Source organism: Phyllobates terribilis, unplaced genomic scaffold (genome assembly GCF_046119375.1).
Source record: "Phyllobates terribilis strain yellow unplaced genomic scaffold, ASM4611937v1 Scaffold_38__1_contigs__length_12584779, whole genome shotgun sequence".
In the NCBI taxonomy this organism is placed as follows: Eukaryota; Metazoa; Chordata; class Amphibia; order Anura; family Dendrobatidae; genus Phyllobates; species Phyllobates terribilis.
Window position 1 is genome coordinate 1,632,426 of NW_027362798.1, and position 20,896 is coordinate 1,653,321.

General features: G+C 45.5%; 9 non-coding genes and 1 pseudogene across 9 annotated transcripts; all 10 read left to right on the top strand.

Annotated features, from left to right (window-relative positions):
• Positions 1-499: 499 nt before the first annotated feature.
• On the top strand, positions 500-690 carry LOC141183732 (U2 spliceosomal RNA). The gene has a single exon (XR_012258557.1). It is a non-coding gene; the product is annotated as a U2 spliceosomal RNA (small nuclear RNA).
• A 1,115-nt stretch (positions 691-1,805) lies between these two features.
• On the top strand, positions 1,806-1,996 carry LOC141183734 (U2 spliceosomal RNA). The gene has a single exon (XR_012258559.1). It is a non-coding gene; the product is annotated as a U2 spliceosomal RNA (small nuclear RNA).
• A 1,112-nt stretch (positions 1,997-3,108) lies between these two features.
• Positions 3,109-3,299, top strand: LOC141183143 (U2 spliceosomal RNA). The gene has a single exon (XR_012258148.1). It is a non-coding gene; the product is annotated as a U2 spliceosomal RNA (small nuclear RNA).
• A 6,175-nt stretch (positions 3,300-9,474) lies between these two features.
• On the top strand, positions 9,475-9,664 carry LOC141183408 (U2 spliceosomal RNA). The gene has a single exon (XR_012258373.1). It is a non-coding gene; the product is annotated as a U2 spliceosomal RNA (small nuclear RNA).
• Positions 9,665-10,779: 1,115 nt separating this feature from the next.
• LOC141183735 (U2 spliceosomal RNA) lies at positions 10,780-10,970 on the top strand. The gene has a single exon (XR_012258560.1). It is a non-coding gene; the product is annotated as a U2 spliceosomal RNA (small nuclear RNA).
• Positions 10,971-12,085: 1,115 nt separating this feature from the next.
• Positions 12,086-12,276, top strand: LOC141183736 (U2 spliceosomal RNA). Its single transcript, XR_012258561.1, has one exon. It is a non-coding gene; the product is annotated as a U2 spliceosomal RNA (small nuclear RNA).
• Positions 12,277-13,391: 1,115 nt separating this feature from the next.
• On the top strand, positions 13,392-13,483 carry LOC141183553 (U2 spliceosomal RNA; annotated as a pseudogene).
• A 791-nt stretch (positions 13,484-14,274) lies between these two features.
• LOC141183433 (U2 spliceosomal RNA) lies at positions 14,275-14,459 on the top strand. Its single transcript, XR_012258389.1, has one exon. It is a non-coding gene; the product is annotated as a U2 spliceosomal RNA (small nuclear RNA).
• Positions 14,460-15,574: 1,115 nt separating this feature from the next.
• On the top strand, positions 15,575-15,765 carry LOC141183738 (U2 spliceosomal RNA). Its single transcript, XR_012258562.1, has one exon. It is a non-coding gene; the product is annotated as a U2 spliceosomal RNA (small nuclear RNA).
• Positions 15,766-18,207: 2,442 nt separating this feature from the next.
• On the top strand, positions 18,208-18,397 carry LOC141183385 (U2 spliceosomal RNA). Its single transcript, XR_012258354.1, has one exon. It is a non-coding gene; the product is annotated as a U2 spliceosomal RNA (small nuclear RNA).
• The last annotated feature ends 2,499 nt before the right edge of the window (positions 18,398-20,896 follow it).

The following is a 20,896-nucleotide window of genomic DNA, read 5'->3' on the forward strand; positions in this document are numbered from 1 at the left end:
GGTCTCTGTGAGCTTCTCAGCGACATTCAGCCAGCCAGGTATCCTGCCTGCAGTAGATGGAATGTGGCAATGGAACGCTGGCTGCGCGTGTCATAATAGGCTCTGAGCCTTTATATACCTGTGCACAGCAGCAGCCACCTTCAGTCTGCTGCTGGACAGCCAGCAGCAGCAGCAGGAGAGGTATGTAATCAGGAGCCCTCCTGCTAAGGGTAGACAGCTGCTCGTTCCACCCCACCCCCCGCCTTAATTGGTTCTCCTCCCTTCCAACGGTGTTGAGGCGGGTGGGAACAGCAGGGGGTGAAGGTGCTGTGTTTAAAGAGGTGGAGTTATGCAGATCTAAAACGCGTGGATTGCAGCAGCAGCAAGCCGAAAAGTGCAGGCATGTAAGGGATCTAGAGGTTGACAACATGTCTTCTTAACGGGAGTCCAGGAGCTCATCTCCACAAATGGACTTTTCAGGATCCTTGGGTGGCTCCGTAGTTTGAAACCAATTCTGGTTATCGCTTCTCGGCCTTTTGGCTAAGATCAAGTGTAGTATCTGTTCTTATCAGTTTAATATCTGATACGTCCCCTATCTGGGGACCATATATTAAATGGATTTTTAGAACAGGGAGATGGAAAAAGAGCTTGCTCTGTCCACTCCACGCATTGACCTGGTATTGCAGTATCTCCAGGACCGGTGCACCCCTTCTTTAATGCAGTTTCTAAAATCAGAAAGAATTGAATTCAATGTTTTTTGTTCATTTTGCTTGTTTGTCGGATTTTGGGATGGACTCTTTGGCTTTGCTTTTCTTCTCCTCATTGGATTTTTCATGTTCAAAGTTGCAGAAGCCAGATTACAAGCTCATTTTGGTTCAACTTCAGCAACTGTGCATTGCATTGCCATGTAATGTGATGCAATGCTATCTTTCTAGCTCTCCCTTTTTACTTCCTTTTTAATAAACAGACATATTAGGCAAGCATTTTGGAGCTTTCACCTAAATAACTACAGGTGGTGAGATAAGCTGCACAATATAATTGACCTTTCAGTATATTGTTGCACACACACCATCTATTTAGCAAATGCCCTTGTTATCAACAGCAGCCTTTTAAACTCACCTGAGCTAACAGGTATGTGCGCTGGTTACTCTGCTGCGCTTAAAATTTCTTTTTTGGTTTGCTACAATGCCTTTTCTGAAACGTTGTCTCCTTCTGCTGGAACACTGACTTCTTTCATTTAATGCCTGCAGCCTATAAAAGAGAACCCAACCCAAAAAGTTTGGTTGATTAGTCTGTGGCATTCTGTTAAACTGTTGCTTATGGCGGTCTCTGTGAGCTTCTCAGCGACATTCAGCCAGCCAGGTATCCTGCCTGCAGTAGATGGAATGTGGCAATGGAACGCTGGCTGCGCGTGTCATAATAGGCTCTGAGCCTTTATATACCTGTGCACAGCAGCAGCCACCTTCAGTCTGCTGCTGGACAGCCAGCAGCAGCAGCAGCAGGAGAGGTATGTAATCAGGAGCCCTCCTGCTAAGGGTAGACAGCTGCTCGTTCCACCCCACCCCCCGCCTTAATTGGTTCTCCTCCCTTCCAACGGTGTTGAGGCGGGTGGGAACAGCAGGGGGTGAAGGTGCTGTGTTTAAAGAGTTGGAGTTATGCAGATCTAAAACGCGTGGATTGCAGCAGCAGCAAGCCGAAAAGTGCAGGCATGTAAGGGATCTAGAGGTTGACAACATGTCTTCTTAACGGGAGTCCAGGAGCTCATCTCCACAAATGGACTTTTCAGGATCCTTGGGTGGCTCCGTAGTTTGAAACCAATTCTGGTTATCGCTTCTCGGCCTTTTGGCTAAGATCAAGTGTAGTATCTGTTCTTATCAGTTTAATATCTGATACGTCCCCTATCTGGGGACCATATATTAAATGGATTTTTAGAACAGGGAGATGGAAAAAGAGCTTGCTCTGTCCACTCCACGCATTGACCTGGTATTGCAGTATCTCCAGGACCGGTGCACCCCTTCTTTAATGCAGTTTCTAAAATCAGAAAGAATTGAATTCAATGTTTTTTGTTCATTTTGCTTGTTTGTCGGATTTTGGGATGGACTCTTTGGCTTTGCTTTTCTTCTCCTCATTGGATTTTTCATGTTCAAAGTTGCAGAAGCCAGATTACAAGCTCATTTTGGTTCAACTTCAGCAACTGTGCATTGCATTGCCATGTAATGTGATGCAATGCTATCTTTCTAGCTCTCCCTTTTTACTTCCTTTTGGATAAACAGACATATTACGCAAGCATTTTGGAGCTTTCACCTAAATAACTACAGGTGGTGAGATAAGCTGCACAATATAATTGACCTTTCAGTATATTGTTGCACACACACCATCTATTTAGCAAATGCCCTTGTTATCAACAGCAGCCTTTTAAACTCACCTGAGCTAACAGGTATGTGCGCTGGTTACTCTGCTGCGCTTAAAATTTCTTTTTTGGTTTGCTACAATGCCTTTTCTGAAACGTTGTCTCCTGCTGGAACACTGACTTCTTTCATTTAATGCCTGCAGACTATAAAAGAGAACCCAACCCAAAAAGTTTGGTTGATTAGTCTGTGGCATTCTGTTAAACTGTTGCTTATGGCGGTCTCTGTGAGCTTCTCAGCGACATTCAGCCAGCCAGGTATCCTGCCTGCAGTAGATGGAATGTGGCAATGGAACGCTGGCTGCGCGTGTCATAATAGGCTCTGAGCCTTTATATACCTGTGCACAGCAGCAGCCACCTTCAGTCTGCTGCTGGACAGCCAGCAGCAGCAGCAGCAGGAGAGGTATGTAATCAGGAGCCCTCCTGCTAAGGGTAGACAGCTGCTCGTTCCACCCCACCCCCCGCCTTAATTGGTTCTCCTCCCTTCCAACGGTGTTGAGGCGGGTGGGAACAGCAGGGGGTGAAGGTGCTGTGTTTAAAGAGGTGGAGTTATGCAGATCTAAAACGCGTGGATTGCAGCAGCAGCAAGCCGAAAAGTGCAGGCATGTAAGGGATCTAGAGGTTGACAACATGTCTTCTTAACGGGAGTCCAGGAGCTCATCTCCACAAATGGACTTTTCAGGATCCTTGGGTGGCTCCGTAGTTTGAAACCAATTCTGGTTATCGCTTCTCGGCCTTTTGGCTAAGATCAAGTGTAGTATCTGTTCTTATCAGTTTAATATCTGATACGTCCCCTATCTGGGGACCATATATTAAATGGATTTTTAGAACAGGGAGATGGAAAAAGAGCTTGCTCTGTCCACTCCACGCATTGACCTGGTATTGCAGTATCTCCAGGACCGGTGCATCCCTTCTTTAATGCAGTTTCTAAAATCAGAAAGAATTGAATTCAATGTTTTTTGTTCATTTTGCTTGTTTGTCGGATTTTGGGATGGACTCTTTGGCTTTGCTTTTCTTCTCCTCATTGGATTTTTCATGTTCAAAGTTGCAGAAGCCAGATTACAAGCTCATTTTGGTTCAACTTCAGCAACTGTGCATTGCATTGCCATGTAATGTGATGCAATGCTATCTTTCTAGCTCTCCCTTTTTACTTCCTTTTGGATAAACAGACATATTAGGCAAGCATTTTGGAGCTTTCACCTAAATAACTACAGGTGGTGAGATAAGCTGCACAATATAATTGACCTTTCAGTATATTGTTGCACACACACCATCTATTTAGCAAATGCCCTTGTTATCAACAGCAGCCTTTTAAACTCACCTGAGCTAACAGGTATGTGCGCTGGTTACTCTGCTGCGCTTAAAATTTCTTTTTTGGTTTGCTACAATGCCTTTTCTGAAACGTTGTCTCCTTCTGCTGGAACACTGACTTCTTTCATTTAATGCCTGCAGACTATAAAAGAGAACCCAACCCAAAAAGTTTGGTTGATTAGTCTGTGGCATTCTGTTAAACTGTTGCTTATGGCGGTCTCTGTGAGCTTCTCAGCGACATTCAGCCAGCCAGGTATCCTGCCTGCAGTAGATGGAATGTGGCAATGGAACGCTGGCTGCGCGTGTCATAATAGGCTCTGAGCCTTTATATACCTGTGCACAGCAGCAGCCACCTTCAGTCTGCTGCTGGACAGCCAGCAGCAGCAGCAGCAGGAGAGGTATGTAATCAGGAGCCCTCCTGCTAAGGGTAGACAGCTGCTCGTTCCACCCCACCCCCCGCCTTAATTGGTTCTCCTCCCTTCCAACGGTGTTGAGGCGGGTGGGAACAGCAGGGGGTGAAGGTGCTGTGTTTAAAGAGGTGGAGTTATGCAGATCTAAAACGCGTGGATTGCAGCAGCAGCAAGCCGAAAAGTGCAGGCATGTAAGGGATCTAGAGGTTGACAACATGTCTTCTTAACGGGAGTCCAGGAGCTCATCTCCACAAATGGACTTTTCAGGATCCTTGGGTGGCTCCGTAGTTTGAAACCAATTCTGGTTATCGCTTCTCGGCCTTTTGGCACGATCTATCAGGTTTACCTGTGTGGTTTTGCCTGTGAGGTGCTCTTGGTACCCTTTCTCTCGGCCTGGGGGGATCGTTCCTCTTCGGAGGGACTTAACCCCCCTGCTGCTATTGGGAGGAAGGATTAGTCCGGGAGCAACGGGAAGGGATCTCATGAAGGCTTGCGCCTTTCAGAGAGAAGAGTCGGTACGTTCCTGAGTGAAGGATGCCGGCAACGCTCACATATTCATCGGGTGATGCCCGGATGCGGAACACCGTGAGGATTGAAGTTGGAGCAGCATCGAGGATGGAGAAGAATTTGGACTACATCTGCCATAGGATTCTTCTTGGAGTTCTGGAGTTTCGGCGGGAAGACATATTCTGCTTCCAGGACAACGAGTACAAGGGGACTTACACCATCACCTTCAAGAGCCAGGGATGCTGTCAGCAACTCGTACAAAAGGTAAACGAGAAAAACTACTTAGATGAATTGGATGGACTAACCTTTTGTCTCTTGTATGCTTATGACGAGATCCCCATCGTGGTGCATTTCCCGAACCCCTTTGTGGAAGCTGCAGACATCTCGACCTACCTTACCCGCTATTGTGATGATTTGAGATACCTGGGTACTGTGAAGAACGCGGTAGGCTTCTGGTGCGGCAAGAGAAGGTATATGGCCCGTCTAAAGAGGGACCTTAGTGGAGTGGGAGGAATGCTACACCCTCCCTCAACCTTCGTAATCGGTAAGAGCAGAGGCTACTTATTTTATCCTGGAATGCCAGTATGTTGCAGGAACTGTGGACAAATGGGTCATACCCAAACGTCCTGCACGGGCAGGAAAGTAGACCGCTGCAATAATTGCAGCTGTTACGGACATTTAATGAAGGACTGTCCCGCTGGGAGGAAATGTAATCTCTGCGGTGAGGCGGGGCACATGTTCCGAGGATGCCCCAACAGGACCAGGACCAGGACCTACGCAGAAGCTGCATCTTCTGAAGCTGAGCCGATGCGCCCACCGGTCTTCACTGGCAGGCCGGCGTCGGAGGGCGGTTCGAAGGGCGAGAAGGCTGGGATGGAGCAGGGAGCCGGAGGCCCCTCTGGGGCGGCCCCTGCATCGAAGTCCCTTAACGATGGGCGGACCTCGCATGGACCGGAGCGGGGGGGTCCTCCTTCTGGGAGGGTATCCTCCGTATCGATGGTTCCCGATACCGATCCTGTTGGGCTGGAGGGTGGTGCCCCTGTGCGGTTGGCTACAGGGGACCACGCAGCGATGGCCTCAGGATCTTCCAGGGCGATTAGCCAGCCAGATGAGGGGGCTTTGCTTCTAGGTGGCGAACATCAGGAAATCTGTGTTGCTGATCTTGTCCTGATGGACCAGTCTCCCCCCCTGGAGGAGGTGGAGGAAGAGGAGGACTGCACCAGTGACCTAGTGGAGTCTGCCCCGAAAAAGAGACGGAATGTCGAAGCCCCAGCGTCTCCTGGAATGTGGCTGGGAACCGTGACCTACGAGGGGGCAACTGCCGGCTCACAGAATATCGAGTCGTTTGGGTCCTCTAGCCCGGATGTCCTGGAGCAATTTGATATACAGGGCTTTGAGTCAGGTGTCCTCATGGAAGATCCACCACCCTGACCTATGAATGCCCACATTAAGACTTGTCTCACTGAATGTGAGGTCATTAAAGAGCCCAGTTCGTAGGGCTGCTCTATTTAAGTACTTAGAAACCACTGACTTTGACATATGTTTATTACAGGAATGCGGGATACAACATGCACTAAATTATAATGATATCAAGACAGATTGGAGACTGGGGCCCTCCATCTGGTCTGGCTCCAACGACAACAAGTCAGCAGGGGTGGGCTTCCTCTGTCGTGGGAGAAATATTACTATAAATGCTGTCACAGAAATAGTACCAGGCAGAGTGGTTTTAGTGCATTTTAAATTTAATGGTTTTATCCTACGTGTAATGAATGTTTATGCTCCCCCTGATAAGCAAGAGAGAATTAATTTATTTGGGATATTGCCATTGTACTGTACTGGGTCACCTCCCCTGATCGTAGGGGGTGATTTTAATTGTCTTTGTGCTAGTGAACAACGAGCGGGGGGTGACCCTTTACGCAAATTGGATAAGTCATGTCATCTATTGAAAGATTTTATAACTGATTTTAAATTATGCGATGCGTGGAGGTCACTCCTGCCGACGGACCCTGGTTACACGTGGTCCGGAAGAGGGGTGTCCTCCAGGATCGATTTTATTTTCCTATCAGATGATTTTAACCCTGTAAAATGTGTTTTAACATCAAATATATTTTCTGACCATAAGGGCTTGGAGGTGCACCTAGAATACCGGGATGAACAGAGGGTCAACAGGGGCCTCTGGCGTCTAAGTACTTACCTGCTGGAGGACCCTCTGATTCGACAAGACTTTGTTAAAGCCTATCAAGCCTGGCGGCGACAAAAACCTTCTGATGCCCCTATGGTAACCTGGTGGGAAATTTTGAAAAAAAAAGTCAGAATGTTTTTTATAAAAGCAGGGAGACGTAAAGCCAGCGAGAAAAAAAGATGTTTTAGTGATCTTAACACCAAACTACAAACACTTTTTAAATTCAAAGAGCTAGGGGTGGAGGTGGGAGATGATATTGCTGGCCTAAAAACTGAAATTCAGAACTGCATAGACACAAAGGGGAAAGAGGTTATTTTTAACTCTAGAGTGCAGCACTTGGAGGAGGGGGAGAAGTGCTCTCGCTTCTTCTTCAAAAAAGTCATGGATAAAAGAGAAGTGATCACAAATCTAGAGGGTGAAACATCTATGCAGGGAATGTTGAATGCTACTTTTAACTTTTATAAGCATCTTTTTAGTAAAAAGTGTATAGATGAGTCCTTTTTATCTGATGCTCTTAATGATCTCGATTTTAAGTTAAATTTTACAGACCAGGAGTTTTTAGAACGCGATATTGTTTTAGAGGAATTATTTTATGTTTTTAAAAGTTTCTCTAAGGGTAAAGCACCTGGGTGTGATGGACTACCTGTAGAATTTTACCTTACTTTTTGGGACATTTTAAAAGAGGACCTTTTTATGCTTTTTAAAGAAGTTTTTATTTGTGAACAGTTGCCATTTTCGTGGAGGAGAGGAGTGGTGTCTTTGATATATAAAAAAGGTGACCGCAGTGCTCTAGCGAATTGGAGACCCATAACTCTCCTAAATGTTGATTACAAGGTACTTGCTAAGGTGGTTGCTGACCGGCTCAGGAGTGTCATTGCCAAACTGATCCGGCCTGAGCAGGTTTGTAGTGTACCAGGCAGAAGTATTTCAGAGGTTTTAAACGTATTAAGGGATGTAATTTGGTATTCCAGAGACCGGGGTCAAAATGTAGCTCTTTTAGCCCTAGATTTTGAAAAAGCTTTCGATAGAGTCTCTCATAGATTTCTTTTTAGAGTTTTAAAAAGAATGGGTATCCCTAATATGCTTTTAAATTGTATTAAGATTTTATATAAAAATTGTTTTAGTCAAATTTCTCTTAATGGCTTTTTAACAGATGGAGTTCCCCTTGAGTCCGGAGTGAAGCAGGGATGCCCCTTGTCGCCCATCCTGTTCATCTGCGCCATGGAGCCCCTGCTGAGCGCAATAAGAAAAGACAAAGTGATTAGAGGGGTTCCTGTTCCTGGCGGAGGTGGCAGTGATGTGAGAGTCTTTGGCTACATGGATGACGTGACGGTTGTGTGCGTGGACCCTGCTTCCCTCCGGAGGGCGGTGCTGCGCATTGATTTTTTTTCCCAGGCATCCGGTTTGAAACTTAATTTAAATAAATCTGAATGTCTGACTTTGGGATCCTGGGACACCGCCCAACTCCCGCAGCTCACTATAAAACGAGACAATGTAAAAATTCTTGGAGTTGTTTTTAACGAGGAGAATGTGGGAACTCAAAGCTGGGAGAATGTCATAGAAAAAATGTCAAAGAAAATATCATTTTGGGGTTTGAGGTCCCTAACAATGGAGGGGAAAATTTTAATTATAAAATCAGTGTTGTTACCCCTCATACTGTATATAGCTATGGTGTACCCCCCCTCTGATGTTTTAATTAAAAAAATGACTAGGATGATCTTTATGTTTTTATGGAACTCCAAAATGGAAAAATTAAGGCGAGAAATAATGAGGAAGAATAAAATGAACGGCGGAAGGGATGTCCCCGACTTACATATTTATTTGTATTTAAATTATTTCTGCTTTTGTTTCAAACATTTTAATGGTAATAGTGCGCTAAGTTATTTTTTAAAATATACTTGTGGGATGATTTTTAAAAGATGGTTTAAGTTGTCGTTGAATTCCCCTGTTTTACTATGCCCCCCCAAACACCAAGCAATCTTAGAAAAGACTGTTCGATTTTATAGCCTTGGTGATTTTAATATGGACATTTTTAAAGACCGCAAGAAGCTTTTATCTTTTCTGAGGAGGAATGAAGATGTGACCCCCATAGTAAATTTCTCAGAAGAGAGATCGAAGCAAGTTTGGAAGAATGTCTTCGGGAAATTCTTAGCAAATGGACATAAGGACATCGCATGGATGGTGGTCCACCAGTGCCTCCCCACCAGAGAGTTTCAACACAGGAGAGGCCTGGTGGCCAGAGCCAAATGCCCTAGAGACTCATGTGTTAATGACGAAACCACCTTGCACCTTATGTGGAATTGCCCATTTGCACAGGAACTTTCGCACAAAGTTGGGATTCTTTTAAAATGGACTTGCGGTTTAAGAGATTTTAACCATGAATATGTTTTATATGGCCTTTTTAAATGTCCGACCCCTCAACAGTATTGTATATGTTGGTGTATGATTAACTGTTTTAAAGACGCCCTTTGGAAGGCACGCAATATTTTACTTTTTAAACGTGATGCTATTTCTGTGAAGGATTGTCTTAAAATTGCTTTTAGCCAGATGTATATTTATTACTTAAGGGATGTCAAATGTATTGGGAGAAGGGATGCCAATTGTATATGGGGTTTTTATGGGTGGAATTCTGTGTTTTAATAATGTACTGTTTGTGTTGTTGTTTTTGATTGTAAACCATGTTTTACGCACTTAATAAAATATGTTGAAACCTGATCTGTTCTTATCAGTTTAATATCTGATACGTCCCCTATCTGGGGACCATATATTAAATGGATTTTTAGAACAGGGAGATGGAAAAAGAGCTTGCTCTGTCCACTCCATGCATTGACCTGGTATTGCAGTATCTCCAGGACCGGTGCACCCCTTCTTTAATGCAGTTTCTAAAATCAGAAAGAATTGAATTCAATGTTTTTTGTTCATTTTGCTTGTTTGTCGGATTTTGGGATGGACTCTTTGGCTTTGCTTTTCTTCTCCTCATTGGATTTTTCATGTTCAAAGTTGCAGAAGCCAGATTACAAGCTCATTTTGGTTCAACTTCACCAACTGTGCATTGCATTGCCATGTAATGTGATGCAATGCTATCTTTCTAGCTCTCCCTTTTTACTTCCTTTTGGATAAACAGACATATTAGGCAAGCATTTTGGAGCTTTCACCTAAATAACTACAGGTGGTGAGATAAGCTGCACAATATAATTGACCTTTCAGTATATTGTTGCACACACACCATCTATTTAGCAAATGCCCTTGTTATCAACAGCAGCCTTTTAAACTCACCTGAGCTAACAGGTATGTGCGCTGGTTACTCTGCTGCGCTTAAAATTTCTTTTTTGGTTTGTTACAATGCCTTTTCTGAAACGTTGTCTCCTTCTGCTGGAACACTGACTTCTTTCATTTAATGCCTGCAGACTATAAAAGAGAACCCAACCCAAAAAGTTTGGTTGATTAGTCTGTGGCATTCTGTTAAACTGTTGCTTATGGCGGTCTCTGTGAGCTTCTCAGCGACATTCAGCCAGCCAGGTATCCTGCCTGCAGTAGATGGAATGTGGCAATGGAACGCTGGCTGCGCGTGTCATAATAGGCTCTGAGCCTTTATATACCTGTGCACAGCAGCAGCCACCTTCAGTCTGCTGCTGGACAGCCAGCAGCAGCAGCAGCAGGAGAGGTATGTAATCAGGAGCCTTCCTGCTAAGGGTAGACAGCTGCTCGTTCCACCCCACCCCCCGCCTTAATTGGTTCTCCTCCCTTCCAACGGTGTTGAGGCGGGTGGGAACAGCAGGGGGTGAAGGTGCTGTGTTTAAAGAGGTGGAGTTATGCAGATCTAAAACGCGTGGATTGCAGCAGCAGCAAGCCGAAAAGTGCAGGCATGTAAGGGATCTAGAGGTTGACAACATGTCTTCTTAACGGGAGTCCAGGAGCTCATCTCCACAAATGGACTTTTCAGGATCCTTGGGTGGCTCCGTAGTTTGAAACCAATTCTGGTTATCGCTTCTCGGCCTTTTGGCTAAGATCAAGTGTAGTATCTGTTCTTATCAGTTTAATATCTGATACGTCCCCTATCTGGGGACCATATATTAAATGGATTTTTAGAACAGGGAGATGGAAAAAGAGCTTGCTCTGTCCACTCCACGCATTGACCTGGTATTGCAGTATCTCCAGGACCGGTGCACCCCTTCTTTAATGCAGTTTCTAAAATCAGAAAGAATTGAATTCAATGTTTTTTGTTCATTTTGCTTGTTTGTCGGATTTTGGGATGGACTCTTTGGCTTTGCTTTTCTTCTCCTCATTGGATTTTTCATGTTCAAAGTTGCAGAAGCCAGATTACAAGCTCATTTTGGTTCAACTTCAGCAACTGTGCATTGCATTGCCATGTAATGTGATGCAATGCTATCTTTCTAGCTCTCCCTTTTTACTTCCTTTTTAATAAACAGACATATTAGGCAAGCATTTTGGAGCTTTCACCTAAATAACTACAGGTGTTGACATAAGCTGCACAATATAATTGACCTTTCAGTATATTGTTGCACACACACCATCTATTTAGCAAATGCCCTTGTTATCAACAGCAGCCTTTTAAACTCACCTGAGCTAACAGGTATGTGCGCTGGTTACTCTGCTGCGCTTAAAATTTCTTTTTTGGTTTGCTACAATGCCTTTTCTGAAACGTTGTCTCCTTCTGCTGGAACACTGACTTCTTTCATTTAATGCCTGCAGACTATAAAAGAGAACCCAACCCAAAAAGTTTGGTTGATTAGTCTGTGGCATTCTGTTAAACTGTTGCTTATGGCGGTCTCTGTGAGCTTCTCAGCGACATTCAGCCAGCCAGGTATCCTGCCTGCAGTAGATGGAATGTGGCAATGGAACGCTGGCTGCGCGTGTCATAATAGGCTCTGAGCCTTTATATACCTGTGCACAGCAGCAGCCACCTTCAGTCTGCTGCTGGACAGCCAGCAGCAGCAGCAGCAGGAGAGGTATGTAATCAGGAGCCCTCCTGCTAAGGGTAGACAGCTGCTCGTTCCACCCCACCCCCCGCCTTAATTGGTTCTCCTCCCTTCCAACGGTGTTGAGGCGGGTGGGAACAGCAGGGGGTGAAGGTGCTGTGTTTAAAGAGGTGGAGTTATGCAGATCTAAAACGCGTGGATTGCAGCAGCAGCAAGCCGAAAAGTGCAGGCATGTAAGGGATCTAGAGGTTGACAACATGTCTTCTTAATGGGAGTCCAGGAGCTCATCTCCACAAATGGACTTTTCAGGATCCTTGGGTGGCTCCGTAGTTTGAAACCAATTCTGGTTATCGCTTCTCGGCCTTTTGGCTAAGATCAAGTGTAGTATCTGTTCTTATCAGTTTAATATCTGATACGTCCCCTATCTGGGGACCATATATTAAATGGATTTTTAGAACAGGGAGATGGAAAAAGAGCTTGCTCTGTCCACTCCACGCATTGACCTGGTATTGCAGTATCTCCAGGACCGGTGCACCCCTTCTTTAATGCAGTTTCTAAAATCAGAAAGAATTGAATTCAATGTTTTTTGTTCATTTTGCTTGTTTGTCGGATTTTGGGATGGACTCTTTGGCTTTGCTTTTCTTCTCCTCATTGGATTTTTCATGTTCAAAGTTGCAGAAGCCAGATTACAAGCTCATTTTGGTTCAACTTCAGCAACTGTGCATTGCATTGCCATGTAATGTGATGCAATGCTATCTTTCTAGCTCTCCCTTTTTACTTCCTTTTGGATAAACAGACATATTAGGCAAGCATTTTGGAGCTTTCACCTAAATAACTACAGGTGGTGAGATAAACTGCACAATATAATTGACCTTTCAGTATATTGTTGCACACACACCATCTATTTAGCAAATGCCCTTGTTATCAACAGCAGCCTTTTAAACTCACCTGAGCTAACAGGTATGTGCGCTGGTTACTCTGCTGCGCTTAAAATTTCTTTTTTGGTTTGCTACAATGCCTTTTCTGAAACGTTGTCTCCTTCTGCTGGAACACTGACTTCTTTCATTTAATGCCTGCAGACTATAAAAGAGAACCCAACCCAAAAAGTTTGGTTGATTAGTCTGTGGCATTCTGTTAAACTGTTGCTTATGGCGGTCTCTGTGAGCTTCTCAGCGACATTCAGCCAGCCAGGTATCCTGCCTGCAGTAGATGGAATGTGGCAATGGAACGCTGGCTGCGCGTGTCATAATAGGCTCTGAGCCTTTATATACCTGTGCACAGCAGCAGCCACCTTCAGTCTGCTGCTGGACAGCCAGCAGCAGCAGCAGCAGGAGAGGTATGTAATCAGGAGCCTTCCTGCTAAGGGTAGACAGCTGCTCGTTCCACCCCACCCCCCGCCTTAATTGGTTCTCCTCCCTTCCAACGGTGTTGAGGCGGGTGGGAACAGCAGGGGGTGAAGGTGCTGTGTTTAAAGAGGTGGAGTTATGCAGATCTAAAACGCGTGGATTGCAGCAGCAGCAAGCCGAAAAGTGCAGGCATGTAAGGGATCTAGAGGTTGACAACATGTCTTCTTAACGGGAGTCCAGGAGCTCATCTCCACAAATGGACTTTTCAGGATCCTTGGGTGGCTCCGTAGTTTGAAACCAATTCTGGTTATCGCTTCTCGGCCTTTTGGCTAAGATCAAGTGTAGTATCTTTCGAAAAGGCGGTTTTGGATGTTGGCCGCCCTAGTAGATTGATACATTATGCACACTGGGGTTTAGGCGCTTGTTAGTACGCCAGGTGGCTAATATAGTCATCTGGTGGAAAGCATGGCCCCCCAGGATCGACGCCATTGGGCCGGGGAAGATCGAAAGCCCGAAGTGTGAAGTGCCCCAGGAGTGGTGACCCTGGGGTGCCTCAACTCACTGGGATTGGGAACCCCACTTGAGTTTATGGCACATTTGCACTAGCACTTCAATATTTCTTTCTTCACACACACCCTTATTCCGGGCCTTCTGGCCTTAGGATGGGGAATTTTTCAATTCCCGGTCGAAGGTCCGGGCAGTATTATACTGTGAAACCTTCACTATTTATTTAATTTTTTTGTCACTGTGTGTCCACTTTTTCACGTGTGTCCACGTCCTTACTAGGATTTTGTCGGGATGCGGTTCCCTTACGGGTTCCTCTCTTGGCAGGTCTAGGGGGGGAGTGTGTGGCCATCAGGTTCCGCTCCCCCCTGAACCCCCCTGGCTCTCCTCTTTCTGGAGGAGAGCGTTGTTGGCTCCCCTCTTCCGGGAGGGGAGCACAGTCTTTGGCTCCCAGTGCCTTGCTCGGGTGAGAACTCGGGCAGGTGCTGGGGGTAAGATTGGGTCGCCTCTGGCTCCGGCTGGAGGTGGCTATTTGTCCCTGTTCCTCGCTGTGGCCTTCTGGCTCGGAGGGACGGGGAATGGTTTGGGGGACTCTTCTCCTTTTGGAGAGGGTTTCAAGAAGACCAGCATCCTAGTGCACTTTTTTTGTGGCACTTGTCACTTTTTTAAGCGCACTCGGGTTTTGTACACGAATTCGGGCTTTCGAAAAAAAAAAAAAAATCTGTTCTTATCAGTTTAATATCTGATACGTCCCCTATCTGGGGACCATATATTAAATGGATTTTTAGAACAGGGAGATGGAAAAAGAGCTTGCTCTGTCCACTCCACGCATTGACCTGGTATTGCAGTATCTCCAGGACCGGTGCACCCCTTCTTTAATGCAGTTTCTAAAATCAGAAAGAATTGAATTCAATGTTTTTTGTTCATTTTGCTTGTTTGTCGGATTTTGGGATGGACTCTTTGGCTTTGCTTTTCTTCTCCTCATTGGATTTTTCATGTTCAAAGTTGCAGAAGCCAGATTACAAGCTCATTTTGGTTCAACTTCAGCAACTGTGCATTGCATTGCCATGTAATGTGATGCAATGCTATCTTTCTAGCTCTCCCTTTTTACTTCCTTTTGGATAAACAGACATATTAGGCAAGCATTTTGGAGCTTTCACCTAAATAACTACAGGTGGTGAGATAAGCTGCACAATATAATTGACCTTTCAGTATATTGTTGCACACACACCATCTATTTAGCAAATGCCCTTGTTATCAACAGCAGCCTTTTAAACTCACCTGAGCTAACAGGTATGTGCGCTGGTTACTCTGCTGCGCTTAAAATTTCTTTTTTGGTTTGCTACAATGCCTTTTCTGAAACGTTGTCTCCTTCTGCTGGAACACTGACTTCTTTCATTTAATGCCTGCAGACTATAAAAGAGAACCCAACCCAAAAAGTTTGGTTGATTAGTCTGTGGCATTCTGTTAAACTGTTGCTTATGGCGGTCTCTGTGAGCTTCTCAGCGACATTCAGCCAGCCAGGTATCCTGCCTGCAGTAGATGGAATGTGGCAATGGAACGCTGGCTGCGCGTGTCATAATAGGCTCTGAGCCTTTATATACCTGTGCACAGCAGCAGCCACCTTCAGTCTGCTGCTGGACAGCCAGCAGCAGCAGCAGCAGGAGAGATATGTAATCAGGAGCCCTCCTGCTAAGGGTAGACAGCTGCTCGTTCCACCCCACCCCCCGCCTTAATTGGTTCTCCTCCCTTCCAACGGTGTTGAGGCGGGTGGGAACAGCAGGGGGTGAAGGTGCTGTGTTTAAAGAGGTGGAGTTATGCAGATCTAAAACGCGTGGATTGCAGCAGCAGCAAGCCGAAAAGTGCAGGCATGTAAGGGATCTAGAGGTTGACAACATGTCTTCTTAACGGGAGTCCAGGAGCTCATCTCCACAAATGGACTTTTCAGGATCCTTGGGTGGCTCCGTAGTTTGAAACCAATTCTGGTTATCGCTTCTCGGCCTTTTGGCTAAGATCAAGTGTAGTATCTGTTCTTATCAGTTTAATATCTGATACGTCCCCTATCTGGGGACCATATATTAAATGGATTTTTAGAACAGGGAGATGGAAAAAGAGCTTGCTCTGTCCACTCCACGCATTGACCTGGTATTGCAGTATCTCCAGGACCGGTGCACCCCTTCTTTAATGCAGTTTCTAAAATCAGAAAGAATTGAATTCAATGTTTTTTGTTCATTTTGTTTGTTTGTCGGATTTTGGGATGGACTCTTTGGCTTTGCTTTTCTTCTCCTCATTGGATTTTTCATGTTCAAAGTTGCAGAAGCCAGATTACAAGCTCATTTTGGTTCAACTTCAGCAACTGTGCATTGCATTGCCATGTAATGTGATGCAATGCTATCTTTCTAGCTCTCCCTTTTTACTTCCTTTTGGATAAACAGACATATTAGGCAAGCATTTTGGAGCTTTCACCTAAATAACTACAGGTGGTGAGATAAGCTGCACAATATAATTGACCTTTCAGTATATTGTTGCACACACACCATCTATTTAGCAAATGCCCTTGTTATCAACAGCAGCCTTTTAAACTCACCTGAGCTAACAGGTATGTGCGCTGGTTACTCTGCTGCGCTTAAAATTTCTTTTTTGGTTTGCTACAATGCCTTTTCTGAAACGTTGTCTCCTTCTGCTGGAACACTGACTTCTTTCATTTAATGCCTGCAGACTATAAAAGAGAACCCAACCCAAAAAGTTTGGTTGATTAGTCTGTGGCATTCTGTTAAACTGTTGCTTATGGCGGTCTCTGTGAGCTTCTCAGCGACATTCAGCCAGCCAGGTATCCTGCCTGCAGTAGATGGAATGTGGCAATGGAACGCTGGCTGCGCGTGTCATAATAGGCTCTGAGCCTTTATATACCTGTGCACAGCAGCAGCCACCTTCAGTCTGCTGCTGGACAGCCAGCAGCAGCAGCAGGAGAGGTATGTAATCAGGAGCCCTCCTGCTAAGGGTAGACAGCTGCTCGTTCCACCCCACCCCCCGCCTTAATTGGTTCTCCTCCCTTCCAACGGTGTTGAGGCGGGTGGGAACAGCAGGGGGTGAAGGTGCTGTGTTTAAAGAGGTGGAGTTATGCAGATCTAAAACGCGTGGATTGCAGCAGCAGCAAGCCGAAAAGTGCAGGCATGTAAGGGATCTAGAGGTTGACAACATGTCTTCTTAACGGGAGTCCAGGAGCTCATCTCCACAAATGGACTTTTCAGGATCCTTGGGTGGCTCCGTAGTTTGAAACCAATTCTGGTTATCGCTTCTCGGCCTTTTGGCTAAGATCAAGTGCAGTGATCTAGCGGTTTCTGCCTTGGTCTTGGCTGGGAGGCGCTTGGGGTACCCGGCTCCTTGGCCTGGGGGGATCGCTACACTTATCGGTGGAGCTAAACCCCCCTGCTGCTATTAGGGAGTCGGATTAGTCCCTGGGCAACGAGAGGCGATCACCTTGTCACCACACATAGCTGTGGGGGGCAACTGTCGCCACACATAGCTGTGGTGGCAACATTTGGAGGATTAAAAGGAAAAAACGGAAGGAAAACAGATCGTTGAGATGGAGTTTTGGAAAAAGAAGAGATGCTTACATTTTTTTGTGAAACGGGAGACGGAAGAAACTTTTTTGGAAGAAAAATGGATTCTGGAAATTTTGAGGAAATATGAAGTTTTGGAGAAGGATATCTACTGTATGCAAGAAATAAAGCAAGGTAAAGTTTGTGATGTGACTCTAGTTTCTGAGGAAAAGTGCATTCATTTTTTCAAAGGCTGGAGTGAAGAGGATTCTGGGAAAATTGGAGTAAGTGCATCATTCATGGGGAAACCGAAGAGTGTGATAATTTACATGGACAATCCGTTTGTGGAAATAGAGGAGATAATGGTTTTTTTGGAATCTAAATGTAAGATGGTAAAGTTTCAGAAATTATACAGGAACAAAGTTGGTATTTGGAACGGAAAGAGACGTTTTTTGGTGTGGACAACAGGAGAAGAAAATTTGCATAATGGGAGGATTATGGTAAACGGGAGTTCTGGGTATTGTTACATGGAAAGCAGCAAAGGAACTTTTGAAAAGAACTTTGGAGGACAAAAGGAAGATATTGGTGATAAAATGAAGAAGGAAGTTGATGCCATAATTATAGAGGAGAATAAGCAGGGAAAAGAAGTTGAAAGTTTAAAGGTGAAATTGAAGAAAAAGGTAACGGTACAGGAAAATTGTGGATCAAGGAAAGTATCTGGTGAAAAGAAAGAAGTAAAAGAGGAAAAGGGTAAAGTGTTGGAGAAGGTGGTGACTTTCAGAGATGATGAGGAAGAGTATGATAGGGAACAGATGCGGTTAGAGCATGAGGAGGAAGAAAAGAAGTTAAGGGGTTTTGTTGGGAGGAAAGTAAAAGAGAAAAAGGGGATATTTAGTTTGGGAAACCGGGTGAAGTAATGTCAGTGGTGATTTGTTTGGAAACTGTTGAAACTGCAAAGGAATTGTTATGTTTAACTTTATATATATTAATTCAAATGAAAAAATATAAATATAATATCTAAACACGATGATGGAACTAAAATCTTGAGTTTGGTGATATACGATTTAAGATTATAAAACTTAATTTCTGAGTGTTTGGAAAAAAAAAAAAAAAAAATCTGTTCTTATCAGTTTAATATCTGATACGTCCCCTATCTGGGGACCATATATTAAATGGATTTTTAGAACAGGGAGATGGAAAAAGAGCTTGCTCTGTCCACTCCACGCATTGACCTGGTATTGCAGTATCTCCAGGACCGGTGCACCCCTTCTTTAATGCAGTTTCTAAAATCAGAAAGAATTGAATTCAATGTTTTTTGTTCATTTTGCTTGTTTGTCGGATTTTGGGATGGACTCTTTGGCTTTGCTTTTCTTCTCCTCATTGGATTTTTCATGTTCAAAGTTGCAGAAGCCAGATTACAAGCTCATTTTGGTTCAACTTCAGCAACTGTGCATTGCATTGCCATGTAATGTGATGCAATGCTATCTTTCTAGCTCTCCCTTTTTACTTCCTTTTGGATAAACAGACATATTAGGCAAGCATTTTGGAGCTTTCACCTAAATAACTACAGGTGGTGAGATAAGCTGCACAATATAATTGACCTTTCAGTATATTGTTGCACACACACCATCTATTTAGCAAATGCCCTTGTTATCAACAGCAGCCTTTTAAACTCACCTGAGCTAACAGGTATGTGCACTGGTTACTCTGCTGCGCTTAAAATTTCTTTTTTGGTTTGCTACAATGCCTTTTCTGAAACGTTGTCTCCTTCTGCTGGAACACTGACTTCTTTCATTTAATGCCTGCAGACTATAAAAGAGAACCCAACCCAAAAAGTTTGGTTGATTAGTCTGTGGCATTCTGTTAAACTGTTGCTTATGGCGGTCTCTGTGAGCTTCTCAGCGACATTCAGCCAGCCAGGTATCCTGCCTGCAGTAGATGGAATGTGGCAATGGAACGCTGGCTGCGCGTGTCATAATAGGCTCTGAGCCTTTATATACCTGTGCACAGCAGCAGCCACCTTCAGTCTGCTGCTGGACAGCCAGCAGCAGCAGCAGCAGGAGAGGTATGTAATCAGGAGCCCTCCTGCTAAGGGTAGACAGCTGCTCGTTCCACCCCACCCCCCGCCTTAATTGGTTCTCCTCCCTTCCAACGGTGTTGAGGCGGGTGGGAACAGCAGGGGGTGAAGGTGCTGTGTTTAAAGAGGTGGAGTTATGCAGATCTAAAACGCGTGGATTGCAGCAGCAGCAAGCCGAAAAGTGCAGGCATGTAAGGGATCTAGAGGTTGACAACATGTCTTCTTAACGGGAGTCCAGGAGCTCATCTCCACAAATGGACTTTTCAGGATCCTTGGGTGGCTCCGTAGTTTGAAACCAATTCTGGTTATCGCTTCTCGGCCTTTTGGCACGATCTATCAGGTTTACCTGTGTGGTTTTGCCTGTGAGGTGCTCTTGGTACCCTTTCTCTCGGCCTGGGGGGATCGTTCCTCTTCGGAGGGACTTAACCCCCCTGCTGCTATTGGGAGGAAGGATTAGTCCGGGAGCAACGGGAAGGGATCCCATGAAGGCTTGCGCCTTTCAGAGAGAAGAGTCGGTACGTTCCTGAGTGAAGGATGCCGGCAACGCTCACATATTCATCGGGTGATGCCCGGATGCGGAACACCGTGAGGATTGAAGTTGGAGCAGCATCGAAGATGGAGAAGAATTTGGACTACATCTGCCATAGGATTCTTCTTGGAGTTCTGGAGTTTCGGCGGGAAGACATATTCTGCTTCCAGGACAACGAGTACAAGGGGACTTACACCATCACCTTCAAGAGCCAGGGATGCTGTCAGCAACTCGTACAAAAGGTAAACGAGAAAAACTACTTAGATGAATTGGATGGACTAACCTTTTGTCTCTTGTATGCTTATGACGAGATCCCCATCGTGGTGCATTTCCCGAACCCCTTTGTGGAAGCTGCAGACATCTCGACCTACCTTACCCGCTATTGTGATGATTTGAGATACCTGGGTACTGTGAAGAACGCGGTAGGCTTCTGGTGCGGCAAGAGAAGGTATATGGCCCGTCTAAAGAGGGACCTTAGTGGAGTGGGAGGAATGCTACACCCTCCCTCAACCTTCGTAATCGGTAAGAGCAGAGGCTACTTATTTTATCCTGGAATGCCAGTATGTTGCAGGAACTGTGGACAAATGGGTCATACCCAAACGTCCTGCACGGGCAGGAAAGTAGACCGCTGCAATAATTGCAGCTGTTACGGACATTTAATGAAGGACTGTCCCGCTGGGAGGAAATGCAATCTCTGCGGTGAGGCGGGGCACATGTTCCGAGGATGCCCCAACAGGACCAGGACCAGGACCTACGCAGAAGCTGCATCTTCTGAAGCTGAGCCGATGCGCCCACCGGTCTTCACTGGCAGGCCGGCGTCGGAGGGCGGTTCGAAGGGCGAGAAGGCTGGGATGGAGCAGGGAGCCGGAGGCCCCTCTGGTGCGGCCCCTGCATCGAAGTCCCTTAACGATGGGCGGACCTCGCATGGACCGGAGCGGGGGGGTCCTCCTTCTGGGAGGGTATCCTCCGTATCGATGGTTCCCGATACCGATCCTGTTGGGCTGGAGGGTGGTGCCCCTGTGCGGTTGGCTACAGGGGACCACGCAGCGATGGCCTCAGGATCTTCCAGGGCGATTAGCCAGCCAGATGAGGGGGCTTTGCTTCTAGGTGGCGAACATCAGGAAATCTGTGTTGCTGATCTTGTCCTGATGGACCAGTCTCC